The 19377-nt window shown below is 64.3% G+C and overlaps 1 protein-coding gene across 1 annotated transcript in view; it reads left to right on the top strand.

Moving 5' to 3' along the window:
- The first annotated feature begins 655 nt into the window (after positions 1–655).
- The window catches only part of OSBPL5 (oxysterol binding protein like 5), a 53894-nt gene continuing 35172 nt past the window's right edge, over positions 656–19377 (top strand). The window contains exon 1 of the mRNA XM_069470411.1: positions 656–720. The gene's annotated coding sequence lies outside the window, so the exon portion shown is untranslated. The remainder of the gene's footprint in view (positions 721–19377) is intronic.

Below are 19377 nucleotides of genomic sequence, written 5' to 3'. Positions count from 1 at the left end.
GTTCAGAAGAATTAGAAAAATTGTCTTTAGGTGCAAGAGGACGAGGGGGGGCTCTAAAAAGGTCCTGGGGGGCAGAAGGGATGAGGGGGAACACAGGACGAAATGCACCGGAAGATGCGTCCTAAGTGCCCCCATAGAGAGGTGCAGTTAGAAACATGCAGTGTGGCGGAGGGTCCTTCTTAGCACACGCAGGTCAGGGACAATGGGCTGGGGGTTCTGGAGTTCCCCTGTGTTCTGGTGGCTTCCGTGACTGGGGGAGAGAGTGTTACAGGTTCCTGGGCTCAGGAAGGTAGAGGAGGCACCTCCTTCTGGCTAGCGTGGGGTGGGGCGTGCACCCCTACATGCAGAACCCCGGAGGCTGAGCCCACGCCACTGTGCACCCCGCCCAGCCTCGAGGCCACTTTCAGCGGAGCGTCCCGACCCGTGGCCGTCAGGGTGCGCGGGAGCCCCGGAGCGCGCCAGCGGGAGGGGAGGGCGGCCCCGCGCGGCAAGGACCGGGGTCTCCGCGGCGCCCGCTCCGGCGCGGCCGATCCGCCCGGGTTTTGCGGCCGCCGCGCCCTGCTCCCTCCGCCCCCTCGCCCGCTCGGCCTCCTCCCGCTCCCTCGCTCCGCCTCGCGCGGTCGGATCCGTCCTCTGGCATTTCCTGCGGCCGGGCCGCGCCGCCCGCGGAGACCCCGCGCGCCGGGTCCGAGCCGGAGCTGGCTGCACCGTGGGCGCACGGTAGGCGCGGCCGGGCGCGGCGGCGAGGGGCCGGGGCCGGCGGGAGGGCCGCGGGGCCGGAACGTGCGGCGGGCGGCCGGGGCCGGCGGCGGGGTCGGGGGAGCCCGCGCCGCAGCCCCGCACCAGGGCCGGGGAGCAGCCCGCGGCCCCTGCCGGTGCCAGCGGGCGTCCGCCCGGGCGGCGGGCCGGGGAGCTGGGGGCGCCTGCGGACGTCCCGGGCCGAGCTGGTCGGCGCCCGGCGCGCTGGGGCGCGGGTGGGGCCCGTGGGTGAGGAGCGGCGCGCCCAGCCCGGCTCCCTACTTGGTGGGGCTTAAAGAAGCCGGAACTGGAGGGAGGGTGGCTGGGTCCGACCGCCACAGACCCTGGCTAGTGGCGGGGTCTGCGTCCCCAGCTCGGCAGACCCAGGTTCTGGAAGGGGCCGGTGCGGGGGACGCGCGTCTGGATCGGGGTCTAGGATGTGGGGTCTGGCATACCGGCTCCCGGCTTGGTTTGGAGGGGGCTTGCCTGGGTCCCCAGAGTGGGGATCTGCCCCTAAAGATATGGAGCCTCAAAAATTGTTGGGAGGACTTGAGTCTCCAAGAGGGTCTTGTGCACTCGAGGATTCCCTGCGGTGGGGGAGGGTGGGACGTGCAGGTGGGAGGCTGGAGGTGGGCAGCCCCTCCCAGGCACAGGCCTGCCTGGGCTTCCCAGGCGCTGCCCTGCCTCCCCGCCCCGCCCCCCACCCCAGCCAGCTGGGCTGTCTGCTGTCAGTTGCTGCTGGAGTTGGGGTTTTGGTGGCTCCTACGGTGCGGACAGGTCCCTCCAGGGAGGAGGCGGCTCCTCTGCCCCTCACCATCCTGGGGCTCAGCTGGCCTTGCTGGAGCAGCTGGGTGGATTTCTTCTCTTTGGCCATCTCAGGGTGTCACTAACTTGCTACTCTCTTGTCTCCCTAAGATGTAAGTTATGTCTGTCCTGCCTGAGCCCCCTCAAGGTGTCTTCTACAGGCAGACTTCTGTGACTGTCCCTGCTCGTTCAGCCCCAGCCAGGGGCCGGTGGCACATTGGGGCCTGGAGAAGTGGGCGCAGCCTTTGGGGCGGAGCGTTTGCCCTCTGGAGTCTGGCTGCACTGGGGCAGATCCAGGTCCCAGACTGAGGAGAGACCCTGTCCCTCCAAGGATCACGGGCCCCCGCCCGTCTGTCTTTGCCCTGTGTTCACCCCACTTCCTTGTTTATGCAGGGCCTTGCTGTTCCTTGAGCTTGACAGGGCGAGAAGAGCCGAGGGCTTTGCAGGTGTGAGGCAGGTGGGCGGCGGGGTGGCGGCAGGTGCCTGGCTGCTCCAGCTCTGCTCTGCAGTCTATTGTCTGCTGCACGTGTGTGAGGCCGGCGGGGTGCCCAGGAGGCAGGCTCTGTGTGTGTCTGTCCGGTCTGTCTTGCAGGGCTGTGTCAGGAAAGGTGACAAGGCAGAGCAGATGGGCAGGCCCCTGCGGCCTGCAGGCCCAGGCCTGGTCTCAGAGAGGCTGCTTGCCGGCGTCTGGGCGTCCAGCGCAGGCTCCTTCCTAGGCTCAAACTGGGCCATGAATCAGCCGAGTTCCGAGCACGCTCTCTCTGCAGAAGGCCCGGACGCAACAGCCCCGCCCCCACCCCGCCCGGGAGTGTACTGACTACGCTGGGAACGTCTGGGATCAGTTTCTCGTCTGCAATCCGGGCTTGGAGCCCCCGTAGTAATCTGACATGCTACACCTGGGGGAGGGAAGAAAAACTCTGTGACAAGCCAGTGGTGTGAAGATGGTTGTGTGTCTGCGACAGCTGTTTTGGGGACTCGTGCTCTCTCCTGATTCGGCGGTGAAGCCTGGAGGCACGTGTGCACACACACAAGGTACAGGTGGAGAACGCGCCCAGGGCGATGGAAGTGTGTCCTGCCCCTCTCCCCGCTTGTCCAAGGGACAGGTGATTCTGTGTGTGTGGCCACCGCTGAGAAACAGTGCAGACCCAGCTCCCAGTCCTCCCAGAGAGGCCTGGCGACCGTGGAGCTCTGGCCCGCGGGGCAGGGGCTGTAGAAGGGCCGAGGTGCTAGGGGTGCACAGCACAGAAGGATCCTGGTCACCTGATGCGAGGGGAGCTGTCGGGTGCAGATCCCACCGTGGGGTCTGCGCTTGGGTGGGTGGAAGTGCCCCAGGGTTGGCCGGGGAGCCCAGGTGAGCGCTGCCGTGTGCTGGGGGCCAGATGTTGGGTGGTGCAGAAGGACAGTGCCATGGCCCCTGATGGTGACAGGCATGCTGCCCGGGATGTCCTCGTGCTGCTCATGAGTGCCGTGAAGGAGCAGAGAGGATCGTTTGCCTCATGACTTACCGAACCCGCGGCTCAAGGAAGCAGTGGGCGCCTGAGGATGCAGTCCCTGGGCTGTCGGCGGCCCTGAGGGTTTTCGGGCCCTGGCCTCGCTGGGTAACTGGGGAGATGTGTGGGCGGAGAGCAATGCTGTGGGATGGGGAGGGGACTTGGACTTTGGGTCGAGTTGTTCTCTCAGCATGGCAGTTGTCCCCAGCGGGCCTATGCACGGGGTGTGAAGTTGCCCTGGGCTGGCGTCTCAGCTGAGGGCGATGGGCCCCAGCTGTGTCCCAGGACCAGGGCTTGAGATGAGGGAGGAGGGAAGCAGCCCCAGCTTGGAGTTTCTGCCCCGCAAAGCCTGGGGAATTAGCCAGCCAAGGTGAGGGATGTTGCAGGACCAAGACGTGGGGCAGCTGGAGCTTCTTCAGGAACCCGCCAAGAAGGAATCGCTATGACAAGGACTACAGACCTAAGGGTGCAGAGAGGGGGCTTGGGAACCATCCAGCCTGGCCCCAGGGGTGGCCTGGGGCCATCAGAGCCTTACCATAGTCATCCAGGTTCTGAGCGATGGCCCCTGCCACTCAGGAGGTGAGCTTTGTGGCCGGCTTAGAGGGCTCTAGAATACCCTGAGGGCCTCTCTTGTAAATATCAGAGCCACCCAGGCTGAGAGCAGATGCTTGCTCGCCTCCCAGCCCACCTCAGCCAGCTCTTCCCCCGTGCGGCCTCCACGCTCTCCCGGCCCGCTGGCTCCTGCCTGGAGGTCCACGTCAGCCGCCCAGCGCTCCCTTTCTTGCCCCCCCAGTCCTGCTGCTGCCAGCAGCCAGCATGATCTTTAAAAAGATAAACCACATCGCGTAATTTGCCTGCTGAGAGGCCTTGGAGAATCGCCCTGGGTCTCAGTAAGTCCGGGCCCTTTTCCAGGCCCCATGGGGCCGAGACGCCCTGGCCCTGCCCACCTCTCCCTGCCTCCTTGCTGGCAAGGATCTGGCCCCAGGCCCAGCTTTTCCTACCCCGGGGCCTTTGCTCTTGCTGTACCCTCTGCTGGCAGCCCTTCCCCAGATCAGCACGTGGTGGGCTCCATCTAATTCGGGCCTCAACTCAGCCGTCACTTCCCTGAGACCCTCTGTTTCTGACCTAAAGTACCCATTCTAAAGTATCCTGGGTTGCTGAGTTTTGACTTCTCTTTATTTATCTGAAATGAACTCAAACTTGTGTTTGTTTAATTGAATGACTTCATATGGGAGGAAGCAGTTGGGCCAGAGCCAGGCTCACAGTGGATGCTGGTGGCGAATGTCATCTGTCACCCTTCACTATTGCCTGAATGTCTGCTCAGGGCTCTGTTCCCCGGGCCTGGCACACAGTAGGTGCTCTGCACTCGTGTGAGCACAAATGGAAAGTCGTGACACTGTCCTCACCCGGCTTGCCAGACCTGACCAGAGAGTTTCCCCGGCACCCTGGGATGGGCAGGGCGTAGCTAGCGTGTGGCCCGTCCCGGAGGTCCGGTCGTTTCTGAATTAGGAATGCAGCTCGCAGACTGGCCTCGCTTCCGGGGATGCCCGATGTTCCACGTGGTGAACGCAGGTGGATTGCACCGGCCTAGGTAGCCCCTGGGACCCTGGGACCCTGGCTGAGATGAAGCGACCCCTGGAGGGGGAAGTGGAGGCTCAACAATTGCACAGTTCCCTGGGGCAATACAAATTTCTAGAAAGCTTACATGAGAACATAGGGAGGGGGTGTGGGGGTACCCCACCCCGCAGGCCGCTGGCCGGGCTGCCCTCAGGACCAGTCTGGGGTCACCTTCCCCTGGCCCAAGGCCCGGGGAGTCTGGACTCCCAGTGTAGGCCGCAGGGGGCCTTCGGAGCCTGTCCCAGGAGGAGCGGGCCTCTGACAGTGCACCCCCACCCGCCCCAGCCAGGAGGGAGCGGGGCCTTCAGGCGCGCAGGGGCTGCACTGAGAGCGCTCGGTGGCCGTGCCTTTGTCCCTTCCCTCGCTGGCTGGGCGAGGAGCCCATTCTCAGCCTCTTCCACGCTGGGGACGGGCGCGGAGCAGCCGTGGCGCGGTGGTGGGATCGATATGCCCGTCTATTGGGGTGAATACGGCATGTGGGGCGGGGCGGGATCGTTTAAAGGGCCAGGGTCGGGGAAGGGCGGGGCTCCGCGCCCCACTTCCGGGCTGCCGGCGGGATTTCTGTGCCCAACTGCTGGGGGGATGCGACGGAGAGTCAGTTACGGGGTGTGCTGTTGTGGGCGCCGTTCACCGCAGGGCGACGGGACTTTACCATCCGTCTACTGGGGGAATGCGGCGTGGGGGTGGGGTCGCCTAAGAGGTCCCGCGTCCTGCTTTCTGGGCGGCTGCGGCGCCCAGCGGGGGATGGGAAGGCCACATTCCCTGTTACAGCGTGAGCCTCACTCCCTAAGCCCCTGCTGCGTCAGAAAGTCACCACATCCTGCGGGATTCCGGCCAGAGTGGGCAGGTGGGGCCCTGTTCTGGAGGGGAGCCCCTGGCCCCGCCCGCCCCGATTGCTGGAGGCCCTCAAGGCCGGGTGCAGACCCAGAGGCTGTGGGCAGGGAGGGGCTGGACAGGGACGGGGGACCTGAAGGCCTGGCCAAGGGAGGAGCTGCGGCGATTCTTCCCCGGGGCCAGGAGTTTCTTTGCCCCCTAAACCTCTGTTTCCCTGTCTCCAAAGTTGGGCTCGCAGCCAGCACGACGCGACCTGAGATGGTTTCGCAGGCGAGCGTTGGGTCAGCATCAGACCTCGCCTGGGTGCCTGGCGTAGCTCCTTGGCCCACCCCGCAGCTGTCAGTCGGGGGTTTCCAGCTCCAGCCACCTTCTCCCCTGGCCCAGACAGTCCTGGGCCACCCCAGCCTGCCGTGGCCCTGGCCCTGGCCCTCCCCAGGTGCGGGATCCACGTGGACCCTGCCTCTGGGAGACCCTCCCTGCACCGCCCCGGCCCCCTCCTCTGTCCAGAGCTCAGCTGTGGTCCCAGGCTGCCCTGAGCCGTCTCCTCCATGAGCAGAGCCCCGACTTGTGAAGGGGCAGCCAGTCCGTGGGACGCAGTTAGTGTGTGCCTGGGCTTCTCCTCGCACCTGGGCCCCTTGAGCCTACCGCCCTCACCTGTAGAGCAGGGATCACAGCACAGGGCATCCCTGAGCAGATGCCAGCCAATGAGATGCCTGGCCCCGGGCCTGGGGGAGCCGGGGCACCTCCATCTCTGGTTCCCACCCTCTCGCCCCACACTCCCTGCCAGCCAGCGCCTTGTGGGTCAGGATCAGACCTCGTTAGTCCAAGGCCGGGTGCTGTGGGCCTGGGATGTAGCATTAAAGCTCAAAGATGAGCCGCAGGTGTAGGCTGTAGACCCCCGGAGAACTGAGAGCTCACCCCGAGCCCCCAGCCACGACCTTTAGAACCTGCTGTGTGGTCAGCCTGAGGGCTCACGGTGTCCACCAGGCTCCCATTAGAGAGGGAGAGAACAGAGCCCCAAGGACGGCAGAGTCATTGTGCTGTCCCTCACTGGGCCTCAGTTTCCCCATTTTTAAGGTACCCCCGTCCCTGACATGCACCCCCGGCCAGCAGGTCCCAGGCTCCTGCGCACGGGCGATGGCGGGGCAGGAGCTGGGAGGGAAGCTCGGGCATCGGAGCTCCCCGGTCATTCCCGAGGCCGGGACCCGCCAGGGACCCTGTCCTCTGCCCCTGCTCCTCGAGCGGTTTTATATCTTGATGACTCACGCCAGGTTTTATGCAGAAAAACTTTCTGGTAATTTTTAAAAGTTTGAAAGCTGAGACTGTGATTGGAAATCTCTCTCCTCCTTCCTCCCTCCCTCTCTTCACGCACCCACGTGCAACCCCAGAGAGGCCTCCTGCATGTCACCAAAGCTCGCTGCGTCCGGCTTCTGCGGCGCTGTGTCCGGAGACAGGTCCTGCCGCCGGAGAGGGTGCCCCACTTTCCCACACGGCTTCCCTGCCGTCCCTGGGCTGGGACAGGGCTTTTCAGACCTGAAAAGCAGGTGCCTTGTGGGCAGCAGGCCCGTGGTGCTTTGTAGGGGCACGTGGCATCCTCTCCTCTCCTTGGGGCAGAGGACGAGAGCGGCCAGCTTTGAAGGGAACCCTCACCCACTCGGCGCCCACGCCGCTTCCACTTTGGGCCTGGCTCCCACAGGAGAGCACAGACTCCCCCTTGCTCCGAGACCTAGATTCTGCCTCTGCATGGCACACCTGTCCCCAAAGGGCAGGTCCTCAGAGAGCAGGCTGGGCTGCCGGGCAGTGGCAGGGCACTTGGCAGCAGGAGGCTGGGAGAGTTAGGGTGTGAGGAAGACCTAGGAAGGGAAGGAGGCAGCCCCAGGGCAGAAACCAGAGGGTGAGGCCCCTGGGGACAGGGCCTGGTTGCTGGTCCTGTCTGAGTGGCCACTCTGGGTCATCCTTGCTGGCCTGACAGCCAGGTGCTCATCGAGGGTCCCCAGAAGTGGGGACAGAGGTGTTTCCTGTTGGTGACTGGCACCCGAGGGGTAGTCTGGGGTGCTTGGCCTGGGTGTGCTGCTGAGAGCACGTGGCTGCTGTGGCCAAGGCCACGGTGACCCCTGCCCTGCCTTCCCTGCCACCTGAGTGCCACCTGCGGGCTCTCCTATGCAGACCCTCCCCGGTGGTGGGTGCCCACCAACAGCCAGCGCCCGTCCTCCCAGGAGAACTTCCTGGGTGCTGCGAGCCTGGCGGGCGTGGCTGGTTCTTCTTCAGTCCGAGCTACTCAGTCCTCAGCCAGCCAGGGGCGGGGCCGCCCTCGTCTCCGCTCCCTGGGGCTGCAGGGTGCCCACCCTCAGTGATCTGGAGGGGCAGGAAGTGTCCGAGCGGCCCCCACACCCAGCACAGGGCTCACCTGGGGGACCCCCGGACAGGGAGCCCACAGGCTGGGGCGGTCCATCACCTCGCTCCGTCTTAGCAGATGCCCTTCCCTGGCCTGGACACCCTTCTCCTGTCTGCATCCGGGGCGCTGACTCGGTATCCCTGGCGGGGCCTGGCACCTGGTGGCATGCAGTGACTGCCCGACAGCTCAGCCTCCGTGGGGTCTCGTGGGGGCGGCACCTTCCCCTGGAGCCCTGTCCCTTCTCGGTGGCCTGGCCTGAGTCGGGCCTTGTCCTTGTGTGTCCCCACCGCTGCCTTTTATGGCCCAGGGTCTCTCTGCTCCTGGCCCCAGCTCCCTTAGATCCGGGTGGCAGAGCCCACTGTTCCCTCCCACTGGCGCGGGAAGTGTCACTTGCTGCTTCCCTTGGGGCCAGTGAGCTGCTGTGTTTGGGTGTTTGCGAGAGGATCCTTAGCTCAGGGTGCCCTGGGCTGTGATGCCCGTTTCCGTGTGATCCCTGGAGCAAGTGGTTTAGGTCCTGCAAAGGTGCCCCTCGCTTTCCCTCCTGCATGCGTTGGGGGCTTCCTGCCCGGGGCGGGGGGTCCCCGTGGAGTAACCCATCTGACCTCGTGGACGCCGAGTGAAGTGGTAGTTAGACCGTGGGCTCGGCAGTCGGCAACGGGGTGGGAATCCCTGGGCAAGTCCATTAAGCCCCAGGCCTCAGTTTCCCCATCTGTCAAATGGGTCGTGGAGGTGCTGGGGTGTGGCCAGGCCCAGGCGGGTGGCAGCCTCGGCCAGCCCTCGCCTGTGTGGGGGAAGCCTGCGCTGTCAGAGCAGGGAGCCACCACCTCCTAGCATTGGTGAAAACTGTGATGGATAATTAAGTGTTGTGAAAGGTTTAAAGACAGGAACCACAGAAAAATAACAGAAGCAACCCTAGCTTCGTCACGGTCTCAGCGCTTGGCTGTACTTGCTTCAGGTTTATTTCGAGGCCCCGGTGGGCCGGCCCTGAGCCTCTGCTCCTGCTCCTGTCCGGGGAGCCCCGTCCGGGTTTCCAAGTGAACGTCCGCGGCCGCTGGGCCTGACTATATATGGACGAATCGTAAACACCCGCGGCTCCTCCGCGCCTTCGCAGACCTCATGTGACCCCCGAGGTCGCTCCGTCCTCTTTCTTTCCGATCTTTCAGTCTAGAGCAGTTTCTAACAGTAATCCGCAGCCTTCTGCCACCTCTTTTTACCTATGTGGTTCCATATTCCTTGTTCGTTTTCCTGGCTTTACAGACGTCAATCACAGTTTATTTCCATCCCGTGGAAGGACATTCCGGTTGTTTCCATTCGATCCCTGAGCAAGTTCTGTGTTCAGGTCTCCTTGGCACGGGTGAGGGCCGTCCTCTGGGGCACTGGCCTTGAGTGGGGTCCCAGGGCCCAAGGGGTTGCGCGTCAGCCCAGCTGGGGGCGACCAAGCCCCTCCTGCGGTCAGTTGCCGGCTCCCGGCCTCGGGGGCCCCACTGTGTCTGCCTGGCTGTTTCCGGAAAGGTGGCAGCTCTCTGTTCTCTCTCCCTCAGAGGGGGGCTCTTCCCTGCCCGCCCCCCCCCGCCTGGCCTCAGAACAGGGCTGCAGGAGGAATAGTTGCCCCCTAGGGGTGCACGATGGAAAGATATTTGGCAGGGCCCCCGGGGGGGGTCTCTCAGCAGCCAACATGTTTTATTAATTAAAAGCAAGAGGCTGGGTGCGGACGGCTCTCTCAGCACTTTGCGAGGCCAAGGCGGGAGGATCACTTGAGGCCAGGAATTTGAGAACAGCCTGGGTAAGACAGTGAGATCCCTGTCTCTACAAAAAAAAAAAGAAAGAAAGAAATTCAAAATTTAGGCAGTGTGGTGGCACCCACCTGTGCTCCCAGAGACTCAGGAAGCTGGAGTGGGAGGACTGTTTGAGCCCAGGAGTTGGAGGCTGCGTTGAGCTGTGATCACACCACTGCAGTCCAGCCCGGACAACACAGCAAGACCCTGTCTCAAAAACAGACAAACAGACAAACATATTTATAGGCTTGAAGCTGAGGCGTGGGAACCAGGAAGGGTGGGGCTGGAGCCGGGGACAGCACAGCAGCCCCAGGGCGCAGACACGCGGTGCGTGGCGTGTTGCCTCGCCGGAGATGAGCTCGGGCTCAGGCTCGCCGCGGCCGCATCCCGGGCTGACGGCATTTCCACACCGTCGGGCTGGGTGGAAGCAGGACTGCCGGCATGGTGGTTACTGCCCTGGTCATCCGGTCCCCCTGGGCGTGGGCGCAGAGTGCCGCTGGTGAGCCGGGGCACCTGCTGGGAAGTGACCGCGTCTGCCAGGCTGAGCCGGTGTCCTTCCTGGGAGAGGAGCCTTGTGGCACTTCCAGGTGAGGCAGAGAGAAGTCCCCGTCTCCCACAGGTGCTCGGGGTGACCTGTCCACGCGGGGAGGCCTTGCTGCGTGGAGGCGCAGTCCGCTGGGCTGCCACGGTCAGGCATCCAGACGGGCGGCTTCAGCCACCGACATTTGTCCCTCTCAGTCTGAGACCAAGGTGTCTCGGGGCTGGTTCCCCCCAGGCCTCTCTCCTTGGCTTGCGGACGGCGTCTTCTCCCTGTGTCCCCACGTGGCCGTCCCTCCGTGCGTGACTGTGTCCTGACCTCCTCTTCTCATGTGGACACCAGTGCTATGGATCAGGCCACCCTCGTGGCCTCATTTTCGCTTAATCTCCTCTGGAAAGACCCGTCTCCAAACACAGTCACGTTCTGCGGTGCTGGGGGTTGGGGCTTCAACGGATGGGTTTGGGGGGACACAGGTCAGCCCTCACGGTGGGCAGGGGAGCGGCCAGACCACCCGCGGGCCCCAGCCTAGCGGGAAGACTTGTCGGTGGATTCTGTTTTTATTTCCCGCGAGGACGGAGCGTCCGCAGGGTGTGGGATTTTGACGTGATCAGAGCCCTTCACGCCTGTGCGTGTGGAGATGTTCTCGGATTTCACCCCTTTCAGTCTTGACTGTTTCACGGCTGCCTGGGTAGCCCTGGCCCCGCGGGGACCCTGGGGAGCTTAGAGACCCACACTTGGTGGGCGCATCGTCAGAGCACACTCGCCCCCAGGCCGCGTGCAGTCACTGTCTCACCTGCGGGGGGCCACCCGGCAGTCCCGCCCACAGGGCCGCACTCCCTCCGACAGATCTGGGGGCTGGGCCTGCTGGCCACCATCACCTGTGCCCTCCAGCGCAGCCCGCAGACACCCCCACGGCGGCCCTGCGGGCACCAGACGTGGCCTTCCCTCCCAGGGCGGGTGGAGAAGGGGATGTTGGCTCTGCTGCCCGCCTGGTTCCCAGGTGCGGACTTGCTGTGTGCGGAGCGGGTGACAGGACCCCTGGCTGGGCCGCCCCACCCGGCCGTGCTTACGCGGAGCCTCTGTCCCCCAGGGCTCTGCTGACGACAAGCGCAGCAGAAAGGGGAAGAAAGGCTTTTCCGAGCCGCCATGGTGGTCGCCCGGCCACGTGGGCCACTCGGGTGTTTTCCCGACTTGGGGCTGTGCCCCCCGCGCCTCTCCCGCCGGCAGCCCCGTCTCGGTTTGGCGAAGGGCCACAGGCAGTAACTGTCCTCCCGCCCTGTTCGTCATTTTTAAATTGTTTTCTCTCTAGTGTGCGGAGAACGTGCCGTTTGTCTCTGGTGGCCGCCTGTTCTCCGGGCAGCCCCGTTCAGCCTTCCTGGGGCCTCGGCCCGAGCGCGGGTGCTGGCCTCGTCACTCTGCCACCTGGGAGCCACCTGTGCAGTCCACGGGGCTTTCCCAGACTGGGGCAGCTCGTCTGGCTAATGGGCAGGTCGTCAGCAGCATCTGCCGGGTCCCATCGAAATCTTCCCAAAGTGCGTTTCACGCAGCCTCAAGGCACAAATGAGAGACAGTTTAGCCCTTTTCCTGGTGACGTGGGTCATTACAATTAACTTTGATAATGGTTAACATTTATTTTATTGAGGCTTTTTAAGTGACTTATCTCCTTTAATCCTTAAAACAACCCTGTGCTTTAAGTTCTGTTTTTATCCCCACTTTACAGATGGGGACACTGAGGCCCAGAGCGGTGGGGAGACCTGCCCAGGGGGTGTCGACCGTGGGCTGCTTGTCCCTCTGCTAATGCCCGACTCCTCCTCTTCAGCTTCTTGCTGGGGACTATCAATTATCATTTCCTTTTTTAAAAACCCTCGTTTCTCCTTCCAGTCCACTGTTGTCTAGGAAACCAGATGGATGAGCTCGTTAGACGTGTGTGCGAAGCAGGAGCGGAGCGGGGCGGTGCCGCGGGAGGCCTGGGCTCCGTCCGTGCTTGTGAGCAAGACCTCTTTTTTGGGTCTTTTGTGGTGTTTAACGCGGCTGTTTAGAGGCGATTTTCCTTGCCGTGTTCATGACTGTTCAAAGTCCAGCGTGGAACGTGGTCTTGACAGCAGCCGACATGTGTGCACGCCCACGCACGCCCACGCACGCCCACGCACGCCCAGCCCTTCCTTCGGGCCTTGTGGGCATCAGCACTGGTCAGCTGAGGTGCCACTTTCAGTCTTGGAGCCCGGGCTTGGGGGCGTCGCCAGCGAGCAGAGCCCAGGCCAGACCTGAGCCCACAAAGCCCTCGGTCCACAGCGGCTGCTGCAGATAAGCTGCACGGGTCGGGGGAGAACGCAGATTAAGGGATTTAAAAGACGGAGGTTTCAAACGGGCAGGAGTTCGTGCAGTGCCCTAGGGATACAGCTCTGGTGCTGGGACCGCAGGACCACCAAACCGGAGAGGCTGGGTCTGCGGGCGGGCTGGGCTGTGGCTCCACTTTTGGACCCGTATCCTCTAGAACAGCCCAGGAAGCTGAGTGTTTGTGTGGCCTTCTGTACCTCTGTTCTATTTTACAACAAAAGGAGTTTGGAAAAGAAGCCCACAGGCCCACACTGCTGCTCTGGGGGGGGGGGGGACCCTGGGGAGAGGGACCCCTGAAAACCAAGGCCTGGAGGGAACATGGGGCCCCCGGGTCAAGGCCCAGGCATTTTCTTTCAGGGCCACTTTCGGAGTTCGCGGAGAGCCTTTGCAAGCCTGGCTCTGTCCTGTTATTTTAAAACTTGGTTCTTTAAATCAACTCACTTATTTTTACTTAAGAGTAAAGTACCTGAAAGACTGTCAGTCATGGCCGCAGTTGTAAACCGGCATTACCTGCAATGAGCAGCACAAGGAACCGGGAGCTCTGGCTGAATTTTGGCTCCGGATGCTCCGCCCAGGTGAACTCTCGCCGTCTGCCATGGGCTGTGGGCCCAAAGCCACCCGCCTCCCTTAAACAGGGAGATACGTGGGAAGGAGGCACCGGACTCTTGTCCCTTAATATAATTGGGAGGCTGGAAAAAGAATCGAAAAGGGCCAGCGGTGGCTAAGGCCACCCATGCCACCAGCGTCCCCAGGAGCAGGGGTGATGTGCACACCCCCCGCCTGGCTCTAGAGGCAGGGGAGGGGCTTTGGTGGCTGATTCTAGGGGACCTGAGGACACCCCTGTTGGGAGAGGACAGAGGAGCGGGTGGCTGTTGGGGCCGGGGGGCTGCCGCACGGAAGCAGGAGAAGGGGGTCCCCGCGCTGGGGCCTCCCGGGCGCCCTGCACAGTGTCCCGCGTTGCCTGGAGACCCTCCCCAGGGCGTCTGCCGAGTCACCGGCTGTTCTCCCTGGGATTTACGCCACGTGCTGGTCCCACTGGGACCAGCCTTTTGTGCCATGTAGGAAATAAAGGGGCGTGAGGCTTCACCTCCAGCCCCCTGGCTTTTTGTGGGGGGAGAGGGCAGGGCACCGGTGTGGACGTGCCCCCAGCCGGGAGCAGGGAAGACAGGCAGGCCAGGTGACCCCGTCGTTCTCCTGCTTCGTGCAGCAAGGCTTTCCTGCAGCCTGGTCTGTGCCCAGGGCCAGCGGGGCCTCCCGCGTGTCCCCACCCACCTCTGTTGGCCCCTCCCCTGCCCCCAGCTCTGAGTCCAGCCCGAGTCCCGGGGCCGCCACAGCAGACGACCACAGACTGGTGCATGGAAGAGCAGGCACGTGCGCTCCCACAGCCCCGGGCCGGAAGTCTGCAGTCCAGGCCTGGGCAGGCCGCCCTCCCCAGGCCCCAGGGAGGGTCCTTCCTGGTCGCTCCAGCCCCGGGGGCTGCGGCCTGCCTTGTTGGTGGCAGCATCACCCCAACCCACGCCTCCGTCTTCTTGTCACTTTCTCTGTGTCTGTGTCTTTGTCCCTTGTAAGGACACCAGTCATCGAGTTAGGGCCCCCCACTCCAGCATGCCTGCGTCTTAACTTGATGACATCCACAAAGAAGTTCAAGTTCACAGGCCGGGCTCCGCTTGCCCAGTTGACTGGAACTGGTGGGACGACAAGGGGTGATATTCTGGGATTTAGGGGGTGACATCCCGGGTGTGGGGGTGACATCCCGGGTGCGGGGGTGACATCCTGGGTGCGGGGGGTGACATCCCGGGTGTGGGGGTGACATCCCGGGTGCGGGGGTGACATCCCGGGTGCGGGGGGGGTGTGACATCCCGGGTGCGGGGGTGACATCCCGGGTGCGGGGGGGGGTGTGACATCCCGGGTGCGGGGGGGGTGTGACATCCCGGGTGCGGGGGTGACATCCCGGGTGCGGGGGGTGGCATCCCGGGTGCGGGGGTGACATCCCGGGCCGGGGGGGGGTGACATCCCGGGCCGGGGGGGGTGACATCCCGGGCCGGGGGGGGTGACATCCCGGGCCGGGGGGGGGTGACATCCCGGGTGCGGGGGTGACATCCCAGGTACAAGTGCTTCCCGATCAGGGCCTTGCTCCGTCTCCCCTGCAGCCCTGGGCAGGGGCCCGGGGGCAGACGGCTGCCTTCTTTCACAGATGAGAATGTCGGGGCCCCCAGTCTGTGGTTGGCAGGGAAGGAACTCTGGGTGTGGCTGTTGGGGAGACCCCCCCATGGGAGGAGGCGTGTCCTGCTTCCCCCTGGAGGAATGGTTGTCCAGGGAGCACTCATGACACCCACCCTGCCAGGCACAGGCCACTGGCTCGGCGTCTGTGGGACAGGAGACCTTGGTCCTCAGCATCCTGACCCTGAGTCATGGCAGGCCCCTGCTGGCCCGTGGCTCCTGCATCCGCTGACGTGGCCGGCCTGGCCTGGGCGAGTTGGACGTGCCCATCTGGGGCCTGGGCATGGCTCCCCCTCGAGCGGCTGCTGGCTCCCGCCTGGGCCGCGAGGCTCTCAGCCTGACCCCAGGCCCCAGAAGACAGCCTGCGAGGGAAGAGCTGTGATTGCATCAGACGTGTTTACCTGGGAACCAGAAAACATTCTTTAAAAAGAGCTATCTTAAAAAGAAAGAGGCAAAAAGCACTGTTGCCTGCCCCCCCCTTGGGACTGTGGCTCCTGAGGGCAGCTGCTCCCTGCCTTTCCCTCTGGAGGCAGCCTCGGGCCCGCGGTCCTCGGCCCCCGGCCTCCCCTGCCCGGGCAGGGGCCACGCAGGCAGGGGAAACAGCAGCTGAGTGGGTTCAGACGCCCAGGGCACCCTGACTTGCTTTGTGTGTGTGTGTACCCGTGTGTGTGTACGTGTGTATGTGCAAATGTCTGTGCATGCATGTGTGTATGCATGTGTCTGTGTATGTGTGTGTGCGTGCGTGTCTGTGCATGTGTCTGTGTACATGTGTGTCTGTACATGTGTATCTGTGCGTGCGTGTCTGTGCACGTGTCTGTGTATGGGTGTGTCTGTGCGTGTGTGTCTGTGTATGGGTGTGTCTGTGCGTGTCTGTGTACGTGTGTGTGTGTGCGTGTACGTATGTGTCCGGGGCGGGGGCAGTGAGCAGTCAGGGTGGGAGAGGACGAATGCAGGGCCGTCGTCCCACTGCCGTGTGTCAGCACCTGGTGCAGAGGTGACCACAGCTGGCCCCTGTGCCCAGGCTGCCTGGTGCCTGCCCATGGCAGGTCCGTGAGAGGAGGGTCGTTTGATGATCAAAGAGGAAGAAGGAACAGGGCCGGGGGCTGCCGTGCCTCGGGGGGCGCCTGTGTGCTGTCCTGTCCCAACTCCTAGGACCCCGTGGGAACCAATGAGATCAGACGAGATCGCGGCTGGGTGAGGCTGCCGCAGGCACCTGGTAGAAGCGTCTGCCGCCACCACCGCCGCTGCTGTTTGACGTGCGAACTGTCCCCACGGCCTGCAGGGGCGGCGACATCCCTTCCACGGCGCCAGCCTGGGTACAGCTGAGCTGCAGCGCGCTCGCCGCCTGCCTCGCCTGGCCCAGCACACGGCGGGATCTCGCCCCTCTCTGGGCCTCTGGACAGGGTAGGGCGCTTGGAGGAGTGTTCCCCCGAAGGGTGGCTGTCCCCCACGTCCTGGGAATCCAGGACGGCACCTGGGGCCCTGGCTCGGGTCCTCTGCCGCAGGCTGGCCCTGGGGCTCCCGGGGAGGTGGTGCAGCCCTGCTGGGGCCACTTCGGGTCTGACGAACCCCGGACAGCTGGGGGAGCCGTTAGCCAAGGCTAGAAGCCTCTGGAAAGGGCCTGTTGCTGAGACAGGGCTGGAGGGTCCGGGAGGTGGCTCTGCCATGGGCCGGGTGGGAGACCAGGGCTGGGGCGGTTCCAAGCTGCTGGACGTCTGTGTTCTCGGGAGGCCGCAACCCACCGAGGGGACCCCGCCAGCCCCCGGGGACCACGGCAGCGGGCACTGGCTATCGCCCCGAATTCTGAATCCCAGTCGCCCTGTGTTTTACCCGCTTTTGTCTCATGCTGGTTACTTGGTTCTTCACCTGTTAGAGGCCGCTTCTCCTGCTGGCTGTCACCTTTGCTGTCTTAACAACTCCCAGCGTCACTTGGGGAATGTGACTCTGAGGTTAGGCTAATTTCCTGTCTTGCTTTAAGGCTGTTGGGAAATTCTCCCTTTAAAACTCCTCCTGGTTGGTTGTCCCTGCTCCACTGTGACTTTGCTCCTTCCAGAGAAAGCTTCAGCCTCTCCTGTTTGGCTTCGTGTGATAGAAAGTGCCGGACACCTGTGAAAGCCCGAAGGACGGAGGGCCGAGCCCCCCGCGTGCCGACGGCACCCCTCTCCCGGAGCCGCCACAGCGACTCTGCACCCCTCCCCCACCCCCCGCCCGCCTCTCCTTTGTCCCGTCACCCGCCGTCATGGCTGGGGCTTTCCCAGGTGGGGGTGGGGGCTCCCCAAATTCACATGACAATTCTCACACAGGGTCCCACCTGCCAGCGTTGGATAGCAGGAGTGGGGAAGGTTCTAGAAGGTCCTGTCCCAGATGCCCCCTGTGACCTTGGGGAGTGCCAGGTGGGTCCACCCGCTTTCCCAAGAGATGCCCAAGAGAGACGGCAGGGGCTGCTCCTCGCACATCCCCCTTTCTGCCCTGGTGACTCATGTCTCTCAGCCAACCCGCCTGGCCATCAAGTACCCAACACGTACACGCCGTGGCCAGACTTGCCCAGGAAACGCTTGCTTCACACGGGGGCACTGGGGGTGCAGGGATGCGTCTGCCCCGCCTGGGGGTGGACAGGCCTCTGCCACAGAAGGTGCTGGGGTCGGGGGGAGACTAGGAGGGAGCCCGGGCTGCGGCCCCAGGCGAGGGGCAAGGGTGGGAGCAAGGGAAGGGGTGTGGGCCATCATGCCTGGGGGGGCGTTGGCTCCCAGAGAGGGTCCAGCGGCTGGACCTGGGCCTCTCCCGCCCCCCAGCACCCTGGGGCACAGGCTCCTCGGTCCCCTGCAGGCTCCGGCGCCTCTCACTTCTTACTTCAGCCTGGTGGCAGCTGGGCGTTTTCTCACAGTAGGTGACACTGTGCAGACCCACAAGACGGTCACACACACACACCCACTCACACGCACTGCCGCTGACACCGTGCGTCCCGGAGGCCTTGCGGCCCGCTCTGGTGGCAGCCTCACTCGGCGCCTTCCGAGCACCCTCTGTGCCCGTGAGCAGATCTCTGCACCCTCCGTCTGGCTGGGCCCAGCGTCCCACCGCGCGACACGCGTGTGCGTCCGTGGCGCTCTGGCTCCCAGAAACACCACCGCAGAGCGTGTCCTGCACTCTTCCCACAGGTGTGGAGCGTGTTAGGTTGCATTCCGGGGGTAAATTTCTGGAAGTCCACCCCTGGCTTAAAGGAAACGTGAGCACGTGACGTCCCGATCGAGTCCACAAACTGCCTTCCAGAGAGGTCTGCGCGGCACCCGCCTCCCTCCCGCCCCGGCCGGGACGGCATGTGGCTGTGTGCCCACGGCCAGGCTGACGGGGCCGACCCACAGCCCGGGGCAGAGGGGACAGCCTGAAAGCAGGCCTTGTCTTGTCCCCGTGGCCGGCCTCAGACTGTAGCTGGCCCTGCCCAGGTGGCTCGGGGTCAAGCCAGGTTGACCAGCCAAGGCGGGAGCTGTGCCCAGCCCCACGCCAGGCCCTTGGGGGACACAGGTGTGCGACGCGTTCAACACTGGGGGCTGGATCCTGGTGCCCCTCCTCCTAGGGCTGTGCCAGTGGCCACCTGGGCCCTTCAGGGCCGGGCCAGCCAGGCCCAGACACGGGAGCAGCCCTCAGGCCTCACGGAGGCCTCACAGCCCTGCGGAGGCCAAGACCACCCCCCAGTCCCCAAACCCCAGTCCCTGGGGACCCCGCCCGTGAGCCAGCCTGCCATCCTGGCTCCCGGTTCCTTCTGCTGTCTCTGGAGCTAGGAGCGGGAGGCCAGCTCGTCAGGTCCAGCGCCCTGGTTTTGTCTTTGGGGAAGCTGAAGCCGGGTGCGGGGAGACAGGGCGGGATCCCGGGGAGAGCTGGGCAGAGCCGGCCTGAGCCCCCCGGGCCGACGAGGTGCGGTCTGCACACCAGCGCTGCGGTGTCCACGTGCCCCCAGTGCAGATTTGCAGGAAGGGTGCTGGACCTGTCGGGCCATTGCCAGGGGAGCAGGAAGCGCCTGGTCCCCACTCGGGTCGTGTTCCGCCTCCTGCGAGTCCTCGGCGGGGACACAGCCGGGCCTGGCGGACCCCAAGGCTTAGCCGAGGACGCCGGGACACCGCTCTCCTGGGCACAGGGAGAGGATTAGGCTGACGGAGCAGGAGGGGCCCTAGAGCCGCGTCAGTCTCAGCAGGGAGCAGAGGGACAACTCCTGGGCCACCGTGCGGCTGCTCCCCAGGCCTGGAAGAGGAGAGACTGGGAGGTGTTAGGAAGGGACTCTTCACCCGACCCCGCAGACTCTGCAGCTGGGCGGGCGCAAAGGAAGAAACCGTAGAATCGTGTCACGTGGGTTTGTCTTGGAAGTTTGTCGTGTATGTTAGATGATTGATTGGCTCTTGGTTTGAGTTCAGTTGTTTTAACCCAGACTTCGAGCATGCTCAGCTCTGCTCAGCCCTCAGGCTGGAATGTCGCCCAACAGAAATCGCAGGACCGGATGGAAGGTCAGCGCTGGGGGACGGTGGGCTGGGCGGTGCGAAGAGACCCTGAGCTGCGCCGGGGCTGGGACAGCCTGTAGCGTGATCGCCACCCGCATCCACCAGCCCGGGTCCCCTGGGCCACCGAGGGCCCCGGCACGGA

The sequence above is a fragment of the Eulemur rufifrons genome, chromosome 6 (assembly GCF_041146395.1).
Source record: "Eulemur rufifrons isolate Redbay chromosome 6, OSU_ERuf_1, whole genome shotgun sequence".
Taxonomy (NCBI): domain Eukaryota; kingdom Metazoa; phylum Chordata; class Mammalia; order Primates; family Lemuridae; genus Eulemur; species Eulemur rufifrons.
The sequence above is the reverse complement of the archived record's forward strand: the minus strand, read 5'-3'. Positions and strand labels throughout refer to the sequence as shown.